This window comes from Sander lucioperca, chromosome 22, assembly GCF_008315115.2.
Source record: "Sander lucioperca isolate FBNREF2018 chromosome 22, SLUC_FBN_1.2, whole genome shotgun sequence".
Taxonomy (NCBI): domain Eukaryota; kingdom Metazoa; phylum Chordata; class Actinopteri; order Perciformes; family Percidae; genus Sander; species Sander lucioperca.
Genome location: NC_050194.1, coordinates 9302334 through 9321092, shown reverse-complemented (window position 1 = coordinate 9321092; position 18759 = coordinate 9302334). Strand labels below are relative to the sequence as shown.

The window sequence follows — 18759 nt, the reverse complement described above, 5'->3', positions numbered from 1 at the left end:
CCCAGGACCTGCTGAGCATGACCACATTCTAGACCCAGGTACACAATACATCTGTGCAGAAGAGACCCACCCACATAAAGGAACGAGTTGATGGTGTGTGAAAGCACACACACACTCACACAAAGTTTACATAACCGGTAATAAGTCCATGTAACAGATTTGAAACTATGTGTATTTTTTAAGAAATGCATCACCTATTTGATCTAGCGGGTTTAGAGAAGCAGTGGCTGCTGAACTCAACACTTACCTGTACATACCCAAGATACAATACACTTTACAGAAAGAGTAAGTCTAGCCCACACTCTACAATTTAGAAAGACTCAACAATTTCCCACAAGCAAGCATTTGGTGTAAAAAAAAAAATGTTCCTTTTAGGCAGAAACCTACGGAGCGGTGAGGAAAACCCTCACGTAGCGGGGCGTTGTGGAACGTAGTAGGGCATAGCAGGGCATAGCAGGGCGTAGTAGAGCGTAGCGGGGCGTTGCAGGGCGTTGCAGCAGCTGCAACCATGATTTAGGTGCCACCCCAATCCAAGGAAAACTGTGAGGCACAAAAACATAAGGATAATTTAGTAACAAGCATTTCTGGAACATGAACGCAGATGGAAAAAGAGAGGAGATCAGTGTGTCAAAGGAAGTCCCCCGGCAGCCTAAAACTATAGCAGCATAACTATGAGCTGGTCCAAGGCTAACCTGAGCCAGCCCTACAAGGGTTGATAGATGCATCGGACGACTATGGAGAGAAGCAGGAGGAGGGGTGCCGTGTCTGCAGAAATACACTCTCCCCCCACCAGTCTAGGCGACCAGTCTGTATCTGTAAAGTGTCCTGAGATAACTTATGTTATGATTAAACAATATAAATAAAATTTAATTAAAAATAAACTTCCCTTGGCTGTGCAAACTAGAACAGAAATATCTGTGCATACAAGCAAAAAACTCTGCACGCTGTTGGTGTACAGTTATTTTAACTTTACATAACCAACATAACTGCTATGTTATAGTCTGCTATATGAGTTTGGACTGGTAGTAATAGTAGGTGGGCAACCAGGCTGGTAGGTACCCTAATGGTTGCCAGTTCAAATCTGGCAAATTGACAGCTAGCAACCCATGGTGTAGATTTTGTTTCAACAAGAGTAGGGACACATATGAAGTGTGGAGTATAGAGCTCTTCCTTTAGACAAATTTGAGCATCATAAGTTATATGTATGTCGAAAAAAGTGATAAAAAGCCATAGTGTAGTATGTCGAAAAAAAGTGATTGAAAAGCCATAGTATATTATGTCAAAAAAGTAATATTATAGTATGTCAAAAAAGTGATAAAAAAATATTATGTCGAAATTATTTTTATAAAAAAGCCATAGTATAGTATGTCAAAAGGAGTGGTAAAAAAGCCATTACATAGTATGTCGAAAAAAGTAGTACAAAAAATGCCATAGCATGGTATGTCAAGAAAGTCATATTATAGTATGTCGACAAAAGTCATAAAAATGCCGTATGTCGAAAAAAGTGATGAAAAAGCAATAGTACAGTATGCCGAAAAAAAGCAATAGCATAGAATGTCGAATATTTATTAATGAAAAAGCCATAGTATAGTATGTCAAAAAAAATGGTAAAAAAGCCATAGTATAGAATGTAAAAAAAAGTGGTTAATTATCCATAATATAGTATGTCGAAAAAAGTGATTGAAAAGCCATAGGATAGTATGTCAAAAAAAGTGTTAATATATACTATAATGAAAAAATGTGATAAAAAGCCATAGTATAGTATGTCGAAAAAGTCATATTATAGTATGTCGAAAAAAAGCCATAGTATAGTATGTTGAAAAAGTGATAAAAAGCCATAGTAGTGTGACTTTCCTCTGTACATCGTCTGTACAAAAAAATTAGATCTTGAGGGGAATCAAAAAAGTGATATGTCGAAAAAAACTATAAAAAAGCCATAGTATTCCTCCCCCTCGGGGCCAATTCTGTGCTAACCCGGTGGTCTATCACTCTATTAGAATTTGGTCTCAATTTAGAAGACATTTTAAGCTGCAGACAACATTGGTGCATTCCATAAAGAATAATTATAAGTTATTATTAAATTATATATTAAATTATTAAGTCTATTTCCAATCTTTATGTGGATGGCAAGTTTGGATCATTTGCCCAACTCTCTCAATTATTCGATTTACCAAAGTCTCACTTCTTTAGATTTCTCCAAATTAAAGACTTTGTCCAGAAAAGTATAGCCTCCTTTCCAGATTTTCCAGTGAGCAACACAGTTGACCATATCCTTTCGTTATCCCCTTCACGTAAAGGTCTAATTTCGATTCTTCATGACAGCATAGGCAATATTTCCCTGCACTCTTTGCAGGATGTCAGGAGACTCTGGGAGAACGATCTCTGTGAGGAATTTACAGATGATCGATGGAAGGCTGTGCTTGACTTAATACATACTTCTTCCCCTTGTGCCAGGCACAGCATGATACAACTCAAAATAGTTCTAAGAGCACACTTGACCAAGACAAGGCTGATGAAAATCTTTCCTAATGTGGACCCTTCGTGCCTTCGCTGTAAAGGTCAACCAGTGAACTATATACACATGTTCTGGTCCTGCCCCAAACTTAGCACGTTCTGGGCCAACATCTTTGGGGCCTACACTAAGATGCTTCAAAGAAATATCACCCTCAACCCTGTAAGTGCCCTATTTGGATTTACCCTTGAAAATCACCCCCTTATAGCATTCACTTCCCTGATTGCCAGGTGTCTCATCCTGCTCTCCTGGAAGGAACAAGCACCCCCCAACTTCTCAAGATGGAATAGAGATGTTATGCATTTCCTGAAACTTGAGAAGATCAGATACACCCTTAAAGGCTCCTTGCAAACATTCAGGAAGGTCTGGGCCCCCTTTTTAGAGTACTATGAGAGCTTGCAAACACCATTAGATATGGATGACTAAGGTGTTATTATCATAGCAAAGCAGCAGCACCCCGCCCCCCCCCTCCCCTCTCCCCTCCCTTTTTATTTTATGTTATTATTTTTTTTGTTTGTTTTATTTATTTATTTATTTTTTATTTTTACGTATTTGACTTGACTCATTTTCTTAGATATCTTATTTTTTATTATTATTATTATTTTGTTATTTTCTTCCACTCTTTCCTTTACTCTACTGGTAATCACTTATTTTGAAATGTTGTGCTAAATTGTATATGCTCCTTCTGCAATCCTTCGTTGGACAAGCACTTCAATGGACAATTATTTTTGTGATGATCTGGATTTAAAGGGACAAACTGGGATGGTTGGGTGGGGTGGGGGGTATCTTTCACATTATTTAGTATCTGTATAGCACAGCCATACTATGTTTGTATACATTTGGTCCAATATGCGCCGTAGAAACTTCTTGATTAAACTTGATTTAATGGAAACTCAATAAAAATTGCTAAACAAAATAAATAAATAAATAAATAAATAAAAGCCATAGTACAGTACGTCGGGAAAAAAAGTGATTGTATAGTATGTCGAAAAAAGTGGAAAAAAGCCATTGTATAGTATGACAGACTATACTATGGTTTTTTTATCATTTCTTTGTCAAAAAAAGTGATAAAAAAGCCATAGTATAGGGTGTCGAAAACAGTAATAAAAAAGCCATAATATGTGGCTGGTTAGCTCAGTTGGTAGAGCAGGCGCACATATGCAGAGGTTTATTCCTTGACGCAGAAGGTCCAGGGTTCAAGTCCGACCTGTGACGGTTTTCCTAAATGTCTTCCTCCCTCTCGCTCCCCTTTCATATCTCAGCTTTCCTATCCAATAAAGTCAGAAATGCCCAAGAAATAAAAAAAAAGTGATAAAAACGACATAGAATAGTATGTCAAAAAAAGTCATAGTACAGTATGTAAAAAAATTTGGTAAAAAAGCCAAAGTTAGTATATTGGAAAAAGCCAATGTACATTATGTCGAAAAAAATGATTAAAAAAAAAGCCATAGTATACTATGACAAAAAAGGTGAAAAATAGCCAAAGTTAGTATGTCGAAAAAAGCCATAGTATAGTATGTCGAAAAACATGGTAAAAAAAACATAGTACAGTATGTCAAAAATAGTGACAAAAAAGCCATAGTATAATATGTCGAAAAAAAGATATTATAGTATGTCGAAAAAAGTCGTAGTATAGTGTCTCAAAAAATGTAATTAAAACACCATAGTATAGTAGTATAGTGTCTCAAAAAATGTAATTAAAACACCATAGTATAGTATGTCGCAAAAGTCATATTATAGTGTTTTGAAAAAAGTGATTAAAAAGCAATTGTGTAGTATGTTAAAATAGTGATAAAAACACCATAGTATAGTGTGTCGAAAACAGTGATAATAACGGCATTGTATAGTATGTTGAAAAAAGTGATAAAAAAGCCATATATAGTATGTCGAAAAAAAATTATATTGAAGCCATAGTATAGTATGTCGCAAAAGGTGATAAAAACGCCATAGTATAGTATGTCGAAAAAAAATTATATGAAAGCCATAGTATAGTATGTCGAAAAAAGTGATAAAAAAGCCATAGTATAGTATGTCACAAAAGTCATATTATAGTATTTTGAAAAAAATGATAAAAAAGCAATAGTATAGCATGTCAAAAAAATTTATAAAAAAGCCATTGTATAATATGTTAAAATAGTGATAAAAACGCCATAGTATAGTGTGTCGAAAACAGTGATAAAAATGCCATTGTACAGTATGTCAAAAAAGCCATAGTATAGTATGTCAAAAAAAGTGATAAAAAAGCCATATATAGTATGTCGAAAAAAAATTATAATAAAGCTATAGTATAGTATGTCGCAAAACGTCATAGTATAGTGTCTTGAAAAATGTGATAAAAACGCCATAGTATAGGATGTCGCAAAAGTCATGTGAAAGTATTTTGAAAAAAGTGATAAAAACGGCATTGTACAGTATGGTATAGTATGGTATAGTATGTCGAAAAAAAGATATTATAGTATGCCGAAAAAAGTCATAGTATAGGTGTCGAAAAATGTGATAACAGAAAAAAATTGTCACAGAAAAAAGTGATAAAAACGTTGTAGTTTAGTATGTCGAAAAAAGTGATAAAAACGCCATAGTATAGTATGTCGACAAAAAGATATTATAGTATGTCGAAAACAGTCATAGTATAGTGTCTAGAAAAATGTGATGAAAACGCCATATTATAGTATGTCACAAAAGTCATATTATAGTATTTTGAAAAAAGTGATATAGTATGTTAAAATAGTGATAAAAACGCCGAAAAAAAATTATATAAAAGCCATAGTATAGTATATCGAAAAAAAGTGATAAAAAAGCCATAGTATAGTATGTCGAAAAAAAATTATATAAAAACCATAGTATAGTATGTCAAAAAAAGTGATAAAAAAGCCATAGTATAGTATGTCGCAAAAGTCATATTATAGTGTTTTGAAAAAAATGATAAAAAAGCAATAGTATTTCATGTCAAAAAAAATTATAAAAAAGCCATTGTATAATATGTTAAAATATGTTAAAATAGTGGTAAAAACGCCATAGTATAGTTTGTCGAAAACAGTGATAAAAACGCCATTGTACAGTATGTCAAAAAAGCCATAGTATAGTATGTCGAAAAAAAACATATTATAGTATCTCAAAAAAAGTCATAGTATATTGTGTCAAAAAATTTGATAAAAACGCCATAGTATAGTGTGTCGAAAACAGTGATAAAAACGCCATTGTACAGTATGTCAAAAAAGCCATAGTATAGTATGTCGAAAAAAGTGACAAAAAAGCCATAGTATAGTATGTCGAAAAAAAGATATTATAATTTGTCGAAAAAAGTCAGTATAGTGTGTCAAAAAATATGATACAAACGCCACAGTACAGTATGTCGCAATCTTCATATTATAGTATGTTGAAAAAAGTGATAAAAAAGCAGTAGTATAGCATGTCGAAAAAATGTATAAAAACGCGATAGTATAGTATGTCGAAAAAAACATATTATAGTATGTCGAAAAATGTGTTAAAAACGCCATAGTATAGTATGTCGAAAAAGTCATAATATAGTATGTTGAAAAAAGCCATTTATGTATGTAGAAAAAAGTATGTCATAGTAAGTGATAAAAATAGTATAGTGTGTCAAAAAAGTGATAAAAAAGCCATAGTATAGCATGTCGAAAAAAGTGATAGAAAAGTCATAGTATAGTATTATTAAATATTATATTTTATATAAAATTATAAAAAAGCCATCATAGTATGTAGAAAAAAATTATAATAAAGCTATAGTATTGTATGTCGAAAAAAATTTATAAAAAGCCATAGTATAGTATGTTGAAAAAAGTGATAAAAAGCAATAGTATAGGAAGTTGAAAAAAGTGATAAAAAGTCATAGTATATTATGTTAAAAAAGTCATAGTATAGTGTGTCCAAAAAAGTGATAAAAAAACCATAGTATAGAATGTCGAAAAGCCATGGTATAGCATGTCGAAAAAATTTATAAAAAAGCGATAATATAATCATAAAAAGTAGTTAAAAAGCTACAGTATAGTATGTAGAAAAAAGTTATTAAATAGCCATAGTATAGTATGTAGACAAAAGTGATAAAAAAGCCATAGTATAGGATGTTGAAAAAGTTATGAAAAAGCCATAGTATAGTATGTCTAAAAAGTAATTTTATAATAATGTCGAAAAGTGATACAAAAGCCACTGTCTATGTCGAAAAAAGTGATAAAAAGCCTTATGTTAAAGAAGTGACGAAAAAGTAATATTATAGTATGTTGAAAAAAATAATAAAAAAGCAATAGTACTGTATGTCGAAAAAAGCCATACTATAGTATGTTGAAAAATGTGATAAAAAGCCATACTATAGTATATTGAAGACGTGATAAAAAAGCCGTAGTATAGTATGTCCAAAAAAGTAGTAAAAAAAGCCATAGTATAGTATATAGAAAAAAACCACAGTATAGTATGTTGAATGAATGAATGACGAAATTTATTTCAGACATATCAACAATAAACCAAACAAAACATCAAAGAAATGTACAAACAGGTTAAATAAGCAAAACATTAAATAAACAATAAGAAACATTAACCAACATAGACATGTCTGAAAAGGAGTAGGAAGAAGTTTACACTTATTTAATCTTACCCCTTTTCCATAGCTCAGTAATTAATTATTATTATTATTATTATTATTATTATTATTATTATTATTATTATTATTATTATATTTTTAACTTCCCTTCCTGACCCTTAGTACTGTGGAACACTCCCATGTAACTACATACAATTTGGTGTTTTGAATGTACAATCCATATACAGATATATATCGACATTCATACATACACACAAACATATATATACATATACATTTACATTTAGACACATACATACATACATATACACTACACATACATACTCTTCACACAAATATATTTACATATATACTCACACATAATATAATAACTCTAATATATTTGACCACATTTCTCTATCTTATCATATAATTAAATTATTACCACAGATTTATATCTCATTCAGAATTATCACATTATCTATCACATTTATCTATTTTATATATATATATATATATATATATATATATATATATATATATATATATATATATATATTCTTATACATATGTTGAAAAAGCCATAGTATAGTACAGGGGTGGCGAACCTGTGGCTCTTGAGCCATATGCGGCTCTTTGCCTGCTCCTGTGAGGCTCTTACTGTGTGGCTGGGGGCTGTGTCATTGGTTGATTGTTGTTTTTAACTTTTCTGAAACATACAGTATTTCAGATAAGTAAAAAAAAAAAACACATTTGAATGCATCTGCCAATACATTTGCCAATTATTTTAAAATGGAAAATAATGCAGCACAGTTTTGAGGACAGATTCTGCAACCTGAGGAAAAACAGCGGCCACAGATCACCTTCCTCGTTAACCCTTTCACTACTGAATCCGACTGTTTGAAAGCCCCTTTAGTGACAAATGAGTGAGAGAGTTACTTCGAGTGGCCACAACCGAGTTCAAGCAAGACCTGAAAAGGATTGTGGATAACAAAGACTGTCAGGTTTCCCACTGAGTCAATCTAATTGAGAAAAAAAACTATGAAACCTGCTATGTATAATGACTGCCATTAGATCTGGAAGACACTGTTGCTGTTGTAGTGTGGACATGCATGTGTTGTGTGGCTTTTTGCTATGGTGCGTTTTTTTTTGTGGCTCTTTATACCTAACTGGTTGGCCACCCCTGGTATAGTATGTCGAAAAAAGTGATAAAAAAGCCATAGTATAGTATGGTGAAAAAAATTATTAAAAAGCCATAGTATAGTATGTCGAAAGTGGTGCTCATACCCCATGCCAATCTCTAGGTATGGTGAAGGGTATGTGATGATGTGGGGCTATTTTAATTCCAAATGCCAAGGGAACTTTATCAGGATGCATAGTATCCTGGATCCATGAAATAACTGGCCTTTAAAAATAAAAATCTGCCTGCCTCTATGGGAATTTAACATAGGGGTGTACTTACTTATGCCCCCTGTATTTTAAGGAAGAACATTTATTTATTGACGATATATTATTCATTCACAAAGAAAATTGGTGTCCTTAAAGATTGGATTTTTCCTCATTTTTTTAATTAAGGCATTAAGATCAATTTCCAAAAGATGATTTTTTTATTCCTCTTTTTAGTCAACTTTAGCATGGGTTCATAAACTTATGAGCACCACTGTAATATGTCGGCCATAGTATAGTATATCGAAAAAAAGTGACAAAAAAGCCATAGAAAAAAAAAAGCCATAGTACAGTATGTCGAAAAAATTATTAAAAAGTCGAAAAAAAAGTGATAAAAAAGCCACAGCATAGTATGTCGAAAAAAGTGATCAAAAAAGCCATAGTATAGTATGTCTTTATGTATGTGTTTTTCAACATACTATGGCTTTTGTATCACTTTTTTTGAAAAACTATAATATGGCCTTTTTCCAACATAATAATAGTAATGCATTTCATTTATGGGAGCCTTTCAAAGAACTCAAGGACACCTTACAGTTAAAACAAGTAAAAAATACAGATAATAAGGCAAATATCAAAACAAACATAGAAAAAAACCATAGTATAGGATGTTGAAAAAGTGACAAAAAAGCCTTAGTATAGTAAGTCTAAAAAAGTGATGAAAAAGCCACGGTATAGTATTTCAACAAAAGCGATAAAAAAAGCCACAGTATAGTATGCAGTCCCGGCGTTATGGGCGGGCTTTAGGGGGCCGGGCCCGCCCCCAGAGTCTGCTGTGCCCGCCCTGGACGGACGAGCCCTTTTTTAACTGACAAGCTTGATTGGTTTGTCAAAACTGATGCGGTTCAAATGGAAATTGACATGCAGCCTGCATGTCAGGAAGCTATCGGGAATTTGTATGAGAGAATAGGTAGCTTAATGTAAACTAAAGAGATAATTTAGGCTATGGATATATGGCGTTTCCTTAATGTTAATCAACGAGCTCCAAGGTTGGTGGAAGAAATTGACAAAGACGGCAAAAGTACAGGGAGTAACGTTAGTTCTGAAGTTGTCACTGCCAAAGCTAGCATTAGCCACGGTGCTGCTAGCCGACACTGTAACCCAAAGCAAGGGTTGTGTGCAATAGTTGTATGTTTAGTGTACATACTGCGCAGTGAAAATTAAGTCACTCTGCTGTTATGCTGTTTCAATACCAAATAAAATCTGTTAAACGTGTAGACCTGTATGCATTCATTCAATGCTCATTTGCAAGATAATTAACATAATGTTACATGATGAGATTTATTTAATTTGTGCCCCCCCAAAAATAATGGCATGCCCGTCCGTGAATTTGTGTCTGGAGCCGGGTCTGATAGTATGTCAAAAAAATTATTAAAAAGCCATAGTATAGTATGTCGAAAAAAATATTAAAAAGCCATAGTATAGTATGTCGAAGAAGTGATTAAAAAAGCCACAGTATAGTATGTCGAAAAAATTATTAAAAAGCCATAGTAAAGTATGTCGAAAAAAGTGACAAAAAAAGCAATAGTATAAAATGTTGAAAAAAATGATAAAAAAAAACATATTTTAGTATGTCGAAAAAGTCATAGTATAGTATTTTGTAAAAAAAGTGATAAAAAAGCAATAGTTTGAAATGTCGAAAAAAAAGTGATGAAAAAAGCCATACTATAGTACGTCAAAAAAAGTGATAAAAACAGTCATAATATAGTATGTTGAAAAAAGTCATAATATAGTATGTCAAAAAAAAGTAAGAAAAAAGTAATTGAATAGCGTGTCTAAAAAAGCCATAGTAAAGTATGTTGGAAAAAGTGATAACAGAGTCATAGTATGTATGTCGTGAAAAAAGTCATAGTATGTCAAAAATTGTCATAGTATAGTATGTAGAAAAAAGTGATAAAAAAAAGTCATAGTATGGTGTTTCGAAAAAAAGTTATAGTATAGTATGTCAAAAAAAGTGATTCAAAAGTCATGGTATAGTATGTCGAAAAAGTAATAGTATAGTGTATCAAAAAAGTCATAGTATAGTATGTCGAAAGAAGTCATAGTATGGAATGTCGAAAAAGTCATTGTATAGTATGTCGAAAAAGGTGGAGAAAAGTTGAATACAAGCACAGATGTGATATTTGAATGGTTTTTGTAGCAAAAATTGTTGTATTTATTCTGCTCTTATAACACTGCAATATATTTCTTGTCCTGCCTATGCACCACCTGTCTATACTTGTTATATCACATTGCACTTTTCTGCTTTTTTTGCACTTCTGGTTGGACGCAAACTGCATTTTGCTGTCTTTGTACTTGTACTCTGCACAATGACAATAAAGTTGAATCTAATCTAATCTAAAAAGTATACAGAGGAAGTAGGTGACTGAAAATTGTATGGAAGAATCAGATAATACTGTGAATGCTGCTGAATCCGCATCTAAATGATATTACACATGTAAATTCTTTGATGAGAGGATTATGTAATGCAGCAAAGACCATTCTTGTTCTCATCCAACCGGCTGCTTTCTGAAATCACAGTGCATGTGTCAACCATTTAGACTAAAGATCACGGTCTGGCTATGTGGGTTAAAAGCTGGCTGTGCCTATTCACACAGGAAACAGAAAAGCGATCACAGCAATCAATCACTCCCACAGGGCAAACGTATTGACAGACAGATTAACCCTGGTCACACAATTTTAATACAGGCTACAATCAAAACACACACACTTATTTTATTACTTACTTAACTTTGAGGGAAAAATAATTTTTCAACACTTTTGTCTTCTTTCTGACTCATCCTCTTGCAAGTGTTGTGTTTTAGCTTGGTCAACTTTCCACCATCTAATTTGTTAGCTTTGTCAAGCTATCTGTTCGTATAGAGTCCCTTTTGGATTCCTTCATTAAAGTCCTGTTACGGTGGCCTGACATTGTGTGTGTGTGTGTGTGTGTGTGTGTGTGTGTGTGTGGAGGGGGGGGGATCTACAGCTGCTACCTGCCAATTGCATCTGACAAGCAGTCTGTTCACTTGTCTGTCACATGTCCACACACACCCACAGAGTAAGCAGATACATTAACACACACAGACAAACCATATAAGACATAAATATATTCAGAGACACACATATATACACAATACAGACAGAGGAATGCATCCAAGTACACTAGATAGCAATTCAGACCCTCAAAAACAGACGCAAACTACTGCACTCTCAGACACACCAAAGTTGAGAATAAACAGAAAACCCACTGTGGGATCATGTGAATATATTTTCTCTTCTTCACCTCAGCCTCAGAAACAGGCCTATTCCTGTTTTCCTCTTCATCATGAGAGGAAAACAGATGAAGATGTTTACATCCCGTACATGATTGAAAAGCCTCTAGGCGGCCTTCCCCGTAGTGCCGAGTCTGACCAAACGCTTGTGTTTCCATCCTGCATGTCAGAAATAGCAGGCAGCCTTTTGAATGTATATATATTACCCAGTGAAGATTAAATAAAAGACCAGGGCCCTCACATTTGTCTCAAGCCATTTCCCCCCAAACGAAATGAGCGACTGAACAGGAGATCAATATTTCCATTTGCGTAATGGCTTCGAGTGGGTGTTTTGAATTATTTGAATGATGGAAAAGTGTAGGAGTTAGGGAGGAGAGTGTGTGAGAGAGCAGAAAGACAAATGGAGAGAAAGGGGGAAAAGAGTGCTTTGCACAGCCTCCGTGCTGTTTGTGGACATGTATACATTTCTAAGTGATTGAATTTCCATATGTTTTTGCCATTACAGTTCCCCCCCTGTCTCCCCACTTTAATTTAGTTGTTAATAACAGAAGGAAACTTTGAACTCCAGACATTATCCTTTGTAACTTACAGCTTTGTGTAGTTGGACCAGTGTACAGTAGATACAACATCAGAACATAGAGACATATAGCTTGTTTGGCCAGAGTAAAGTTGTAGCTAAAACAAACTGTTTCACCATATTCAGCCCACAAGCTACAAGCTGAAATGGTACTCAAAAACTGGCTTGCTGCGTATGGCTCGTACATGGCCCAAATACAAACAGGCCAAATTCACCCAAAAAAAACAGCTTACTGTGTATGCCTATGCCATATCTGGCCTGTATGCAACACATTGCAACTAACCATGAAACGGGTATGCTGTGTAGGCTACTGGTCACATCTGGCCAAATAAGCATCAAGCTTAAACTCACCCTATGACTGTTCCAACTGAGCCATGACTACTTGATCTGGCCAACGTGTGTTTGCAGCTGTGTAGTGTTGGTAAGTAGTTTCGATTTTGTTAGTTGTGTCAACTCTGATTTGCTAATTTCCTTCTTTATATTACGATAGCATTTGCTACTGCACCAAACCAATTAAGATCATTTCATCTGATTTAATGGTAAGAAGAACTGGCTGTTGTAATGTAATGTTTATTGCAACCCCAAACCTAAAAGGTTTTACCTTAATCACAAACCTACCGACAGTCTTTAAAATGATTTTGAAATCGATTGTGGGGCTACAAACGTTTACAATATAGTTTTTGCTTGCACAACAGGAAACGTGAGAACTTATTCCCTTGATAGCATCTAGTTGTTATGTTAGATTTTTACATTTTTTGTGTTCCTGTAATTTTGTCTGACAGTGGTTAGCGTGGGGATTCTTTTTCTACAGGATCAAGAATTGTCAGGGTTGGGGATACAACTCAGGCGCAGACTGGAGTTGCTGCAAAAGAATCTTGTTGGTGAGCTGGCAGGGGAGTGCTGGGTCCAAAGCTGGCTGGGTCCAAAGCTGGCTGGGTTGGCAGTTGAGGTGCTGGGTCCGAAGATGGCTGGGCAGGCAGAGGATTCTGAAGATGGGTTATTTCTGGAACACGGAGCAGACAGAGCAGACAGATCAGAACAAGAACAAGAACAGGAACAGGAACAGGAACAGGAACCGGAACCGGAAACTCAACTCGGACCAAATAACAAAGGCTGGTGAAATAGAACACTGGTAGTAAGCAACAATCCAGCAGGGAGAGGAAAGTCAGACTGGTCTTTAAAGGCAGATGATGAGCAGGATGAGTTGCAGGTGCGCTGATTAGGATTGGTGCCAGGTGCGGGGAGAGAGCAGCATGGGGGGGCGTGTCCACACACTGTGGAAAATGAAGGTGGACACAGAAACAGAGACAGAAAACCAAAACACACCAACCTCACTGCAGGCATAACAAAAATTAGGAAATAAAACAAAACACATTCACACACACCACACTGACTGTCACCGTGAGGGAGTCACGGCAGGCGGGACGTGACAAGAATATAGACTGCAAATGGCCTTTGTGTTCAAGATATGACTCATGCGCTGGTTAGTGGCAGGGGTTAAAGTGGGCCTATTCCAGCATTTTTTTTTCCCAATTCATTCTCACCAGCGCACCGCCATAAGTCCATGCACATGACAAGTGCCTGTGGTTAGTTCACATGTCTGTAATGATTGCAGGACAGTTGCGTACTATTTGGTAAAGTCAGTTTAACAGGTGAAGATCACGTTGTCAGTAGCAGACAAACAGGCTTGGTGAACAACCCGTACAAACGTGCTGCAAAAAATCTGAGCTAGACTTTAAGAATTTTAAGATTGGTAATACGTTTTTCCCTCATTGTTGTACATGAAGTTAACTGAAAGTGAGCCCGGTGTATTTTATGTGGAGTGACTGCGTCCAACTGTTAGCCTTTTAAATTATACATTTTGTCCGCACCTGGTCATATGATAAATTAGGGGGCAATTTGGCCTTGTGCGTTCTGATTAATTGTGGCATGCAGTTTACACACACAGTTACAACTGCTATACCGACAGCATACTGACATTAGCGTTAAACTCAAAGCGAAACTGTCCCTATACAGCAGCTAGCATGGCTGGTTACTCTTCGTCTTGTTAGGAATCGTCCTCTGTGGACCACAAATATGCATGTGAAATTTCATGGCAAATGGTAGTATATTGTCAAGATGTGCTGTTGTGGCACAAAGTAACAGACATAATGACAAAAATAAATTGAGGACCACTATAAATTTGTCTTCAAATGATGGCAAAATTATAGTGGGCAAACTTTTAGAATTTAAAAGTTGTGTACACTAAAGCTAAATCTAATTTCACCAGTACATGTTTACTCATTTATCTCACAGATAAAAAAAATATCACAAAGCTGACTTTCACCAATACATGTCTATCTCACAATATCTAAGAACTTTATCTTAATGTACTACTCTACGGTAAATGTGTCTTCTTTTTATCCAGAAAAGAAACAAAAGGTGTCTCACAGAGTTCAGATGTGCATCCAGAGTTCAAGTGGGTTTCCTTTAGGTCTTGCGTCTCCAGCTCCAGCAGTTTATTATGTAAATGAGGCCGTCTCATTCATCATGGGACTGTGATGAAGCTGGCCAGAAGGGAATGTCATCTGGACACAGATCAGAGGGAAGTAGGGGGGGGGGGGAGTGGTACCAGGGGAACAGATGTAGTATCGTAGGTGGGAGAACATTTCCATAAGCCACTGAAAACCTAGGCGTGTAACACACACACACACACGCTCGCAGGACTGATGCCATCAGATAGAAAGACTGAGTCAAGGTATTCCTGGATGCCTAAGTGTGTGTGTGTGTGTGTGTGTGTGTGTGTGTGTGTGTGTGTCCATAACTTGGCTGGCCTTCGGCTTTTTTCAACCGTCTGGAGAGAGTTACAGCCACAATAGCGAGAAGCCACGCAAGTGTTCGTTCTCGGCTGCAAAATGTCCAGAAGAAAAACGATCTGCAGCTTTTATCCATGTTCTCTGTGGTCACAGCACTGTTTAGAGTTTAGATGTCTCATCAAAAAGGAATTCCACTTCAACTTTATCAATCTTATTTCAAGGGGCCAGGAGCCTGTGAAGTAGCTTGCAGATGTGACATGCCTGCTGAGGTTTAAGCCTTGGTTCCGTCATTAAATATAGCAGATATTATGTAATGGGTTATGGGTGTAATTAAGGGTTTGTGTAACTTCGTAGAACAGTGCAAACAACCACTTACCCACATTCATTTAGAGGATGTTTCTGGTTTCCAATCTGAGTCTTATTTTCATATGGTTTCTGGCAGAATTAAAGTGTTTGCTGCCAATGAGGAAATAACTTAATGACGAGTAAAAACAAGTTGGAATTGTCTCCTGATGGCTTTACTATATAAATGTGCCAATCATCTGTCAAGCTGCCAAGATAACTGCTGTCACAGAATGTCATGATGAGGAACTCGAACAGACTACAATAGTCTGAAAAATTGTCATAATTATTCCAACCGCCTCTAAGAGGACAGTACCCACTGTGCCCTACCTTCCCTCAACCAAACTGCAGATAGACAAAGTTAGTGCCAAGCTGTTTAATATATGGAGCATTGCCAGATGTTTCTCTCAGGAGATAGTGGACACCAAAACAGAGCAAAAAGAAGAGCGACTAAAAATGGACTGCATTTATATAGCTCTTTTCTAGTTTTAGCGACCACTCAAAGCGCTTTACACACTACAGGAACTATTCACCCCACACATTCATACTTTGCCAGATCAAAATGCCTATTGTGTTTTATAAAGAAATAGTAGTTGCCTCTATCCAAATTGCCTGGACTAGAACATCTATTCTCTATATGCAGAGTACCTGGCAACCACACAAGCAGCATTGCAAACTATTGAAAATATACAATCAAATTGATATTTTCAATAAAGTCTGAATTATTGCATTTTGTTGATGCAGGGAAAACAAACCTCCAGTGAACCCAAGGCAATGAAGGGAATTTATCTGCGTAAGCTACAGTATGTGTCTTCTCATTACAGAAGCCATTCCGGCTGAACGGCACGACAGAAAATGCAGAAGTAATCAAATCATCAATACACCACACGCCGCTCCCTGAATATCAAAGCTGTTATCTGCGTATGTATGATCAAAAATTAACGCAGTAAATCACAGAGGGATTCCGATTTAATGAGAAGATGGTTTTTTTTTCATTCCGTGCAGTGCAAGGCCACCTATTCCGGCAAAGACAGATCAAAACTAGTGAAATCATTTGCACTTAGAGCGATAATACTGTTGCTGTAATGATTTTACAGGAAGTTCAAACACCAACCATCACTGCAAGAATCTTGCTGTACAGTAAGTCAATATTTTCATTGTTGACTAATTCGCCTGAATCAATTTAGTAAATTACTATTTCTTCTATCTTTTATTTTTCAGTCTCCATCCATTCATCCATTTTTTCCCCTTTGTCTTTAGAAAGACTGAAGATTTACCATATTCTCGTTTTTCGGTCAAATGGCCTTTTGAATGGGAGTTAGAGTTTAGATTCTCGGCCTAAGCCCGAGCCCGACCCGAGCCCGACCGGACCTCGGGTCGGGCTCGGGCCGTTATTTTCTGCCACATCCTCGGGCCGGACCCTTGATCAAGCAATTTTATCCATTACCTTATTATCCTATTTGGGTGGGGAGATAGCTATGCCATAATCAGAAATATAATAAATATATATATAGGCTATATAAAAGTAACAAATGTGTACAAAAGTTAGGCTGCAGTTACAAAATGCAGCACGTGTCATGCGCGGAGTCTCCTCCTCTCGCACGCATCACACCGGGAGCTTGAAGATGTAAAGAAAAAAAGAAAAACAGGAGAATTAACTTTGAGCAAGTGTGGAGGAAAGTCGGAGGTATGGAAGCAGTTTAAACAAGTCGTGGGCAGTGACAACAATATGTTGTTCATCATTGTTTCTTTTTTTTTTTTTACGTTTCTTCATTCGGATCCACTTGCGATCCGTTCCATTCTAAACAAACAGCGCAGTTTACATGCTTCGTCCTTGTTGTATTATTCTAAACAGATTTCTCCAGTTCAAACAACTCTGAATTGTAGTTGAGAACGTCAGTTATAACGGCCCACGTATTAAAAAATTGTCAGGTTTAAATCGGGCTCGGGCTCATAATTACAGTTAATGTGTCGGGCCGGGCCGGGCCGGGCTCAGACACAACGTGCTCGGGCTCGGGCAGGTTCGGGCTTGATTTTTTGGGCCGATCTAAGCTCTAATGGGAGTGCTAGGGGCACTTTTATGCTAGCCTCAAAATAGCTATTTTTAAAACACTAAGAAGGCTCACAGAAGACACAACTGTTGTTCTTCCGGTCGCCGTCTATCGAGCCAGTCAAAAATAGTCGAGGGAGGAGAGTAAAGATGGAAAGCTCCAAAAGCTTAGTTCTATGTAAATGCACGGATAATTCGTTGTTTTGTCGTTAGTGAAACACAATATTGACCTTGTAGTTGAAAAAGGAGCCTCATATAAGAATGACATTTCCTCCTATGGAGTCCATTCATTCGCATTCGGAGATCGCCTATTTTGGACTGGGAAAATGGCGGATAGCGTAAACAACAACTTCTAACGTGAGTTGCTCAAAACCTTTCTTTTTAGTAAACTCTGGGTACACAAACAATGTTGTCAATGCTTTCGTTAAGGTGTAGAGGCCCTGGTGATACTTCAAGCAAAGTTTCATGTCGTCACCTTCCTAAAATAATGGCCTAAGTCATTTTTTCAGGTTTTTCAGAAAACACAAAAAACGAAATGGCCTAAGTCACACGCTTCACTTAGGCCATTATACTGTGTGTATAAGGTGTGGAATCACAAGACCTGTTCAACTGAGGATGTAGGCAATTTTACCAGAGGTGGCCAGCACCATGAGGAGATGATTTAGGAAAAAAAGAATATTTTTTGTCAAAAAATGACATAGGCCATTATTTTAGGAAGGTGACGATGTTGTGTTGAGCCTTCTTAGTGTTTTAAAAATAGCTATTTTGAGGCTAGCATAAAAGTGTCCCTAGCACTCCCATTGAAAAGGTCAAAAAACGAAAAATACGGTAAATCTTGAAAGTGGCGATTCCATCCTAAATATGCTTTTAAACGAAAGTTTGACTCGGGTACATTCACAAAAAGACCCTAGGTTGCATTTTGGCGAGAGTTACGTTTTAACATGCTAATATTTGCTGATTAGCACTAAACGCAAGGTATTTAGTCATAAAGTATTGGACAAATTTAAGCTGACCTGATGATGGTGCTAGGTGAAAAGTCAAAGGATCCCCAGTTATTCTGATTCATCTTGCAGGAGACATGAAAGTCTGAACCAAATCTCATGGCGATTCATCCGATAGTTGATAGCACAAATGAGAACACTGAGTGTTCTTTGTCACACCGTTGACCTGTCCATGCCCCCCTCCCCACCCCCCATCACTTTGTTGCAAAATCACTGCTCCTTCTCACCATATTCAAGCTTTAATCCTTCCT

General features: G+C 36.3%; 1 long non-coding RNA gene across 1 annotated transcript in view; it reads right to left on the bottom strand.

Moving 5' to 3' along the window:
- Nucleotides 1–7363: 7363 nt before the first annotated feature.
- LOC116059236 overlaps nucleotides 7364–18759 on the bottom strand; it is a 24797-nt gene continuing 13401 nt past the window's right edge. The window contains exons 2-3 of the long non-coding RNA XR_004107261.2: nucleotides 16500–16516; nucleotides 7364–7504 (exon numbers count right to left, since the gene is read on the bottom strand). This is a non-coding gene — a long non-coding RNA (uncharacterized LOC116059236). The remainder of the gene's footprint in view (nucleotides 7505–16499; nucleotides 16517–18759) is intronic.